Here is a 1,682-nt window from a genome sequence, read left to right as displayed (position 1 = left end):
AAAGCGCAGAGTTTATAGACTGGGTTGCAGAAGGATCTTACAGAGAGCAGAGTTGGGAGACTTAAGTGCAGAAGGACTGTTACAGAGAGCCGAGGTAGGAGACTGGGGTGCAGAAGAGTCGTTGCAGAGAGCAGAGTTTTAAGACTGAGGTGCAGAAAGACTGTTGCAGAGAGCAGATGTTGGTAAGTAGTGTGCAAAAGGACTGTGAGAGCAGAGGTTTTAGACTTGGGTGGAAAAGTCCTGTTACAGAGAGCAGAGGTTGGAGACTCAGATACAGAAGGACTCTTACAGAGAGCCGACGTTGGATACAGGTGTGCAGAAGCATCTTACAGAGAGCATAATTTGGAGACTGTGGTGCAGATAGACTGTTGCAGAGATCAGAGGTTGGAGACTGGGGTGCAGAAGGATCGTTGCAGAGAGCACATTATGGAGACTGGGGTGCAAAAGGCCTGCTACAGAGAGCAGAGTTGGGAGACTGGCGTCCAGAAAGCCTGTTACAGAGAGGAGAGTTTGGAGACTGGGGTGCAGAAGGACTGTTATAGAGAGCAGAGTTTGGAGACTGGGTTGCTGAAGGATCTTACGGAGAGAAGAGGATGAAGACTGAGGTGCAGGTGGACTGTTACAGAGACCAGTGGTTGGAGACTGAGGTGCAGAAGGACCATGCAGAGAGGAGAGGTGTCAGACTGAGGTGCAGAAGGACTGTTACATAGAGCAGAGGTTAATGAATGAGGTGTAGAAGTACTGTTAGATAGAGTAGAGTTTGGAGACTGATGTGCAGAAGAACTGTTACAGAAAGCAGAGGTTGGAAATTGGGGTGCAGAAGGACTGTTACTAAGATCAGAGTTTGGAGACTGCGGTATATAAAAACTGTTACAAAGAGCAGAGGTTGGAAACTGGGGTGTAGAAGGAATGTTACAGAGAGTAAAGTTTGGAGACTGAGGTGCAGCAGGATAGATACAGAGAGCAGAGTTTTGAGACTGGTGTTCAGAAGGACTGTTATTGAGAACAGTTTTTAGAGATTGGGGTGCAGAAGAATCGTGCAGAGAGCAAAGGTGTCAGACTGAGGTGCAGAAGGACTGTTAAAGTGAGCAGAGGTTGGAGACTGAGGTGTAGAAGGACTGTTACAGAGAGCAGAGTTTAGAGACTGAGGTGCAGTTGGACTGTTACAGAAAGAAGTGGTTGAAAATTGGGGTGCAGAAGGACCGTAACAGAGACCAGAGTTTGGAGACTGCGGTATAGAAAAACTCTAAGAGAGAGCAGAGGTTGGAGACTGAGGTGCAGAATAATAGGTACAGAGAACAGAGGTTTGAGACTGGGTTTTAGAAGGATCCTACAGACAGCAAAGGTTGGAGAGTGAAGTGCAGAAGGACAGTTACAGAGAGCAGAGGTTGGAGACTGAGGTGCAGAAGGACCGTTACAGAGAACAGAGTTTGGAGACTGGGGTGTAGAAAGATTGTTACAGAGAGCAGAGTTTGGAGGCTTTGGTGCAGATCGACTGTTGCAGAGAGCAGAGGTTGGAGAATGGGGTGAAGAAGGACTGTTGCAGAAAGCAGCAGATGAAGACTGGGCTGCAGAAGGAATGTTGCAGAGAGTACATGTTGGAGACTGAGTTGCAGAAGGACTCTTAGAGAGAGCTGAAGTTGGAGACTGGGGTGCAGAAGGACTGTTGCAGAGAGCAGAGC

Source organism: Ictidomys tridecemlineatus, unplaced genomic scaffold (genome assembly GCF_052094955.1).
Source record: "Ictidomys tridecemlineatus isolate mIctTri1 unplaced genomic scaffold, mIctTri1.hap1 Scaffold_278, whole genome shotgun sequence".
In the NCBI taxonomy this organism is placed as follows: Eukaryota; Metazoa; Chordata; class Mammalia; order Rodentia; family Sciuridae; genus Ictidomys; species Ictidomys tridecemlineatus.
The sequence above is the reverse complement of the archived record's forward strand: the minus strand, read 5'-3'. Positions refer to the sequence as shown.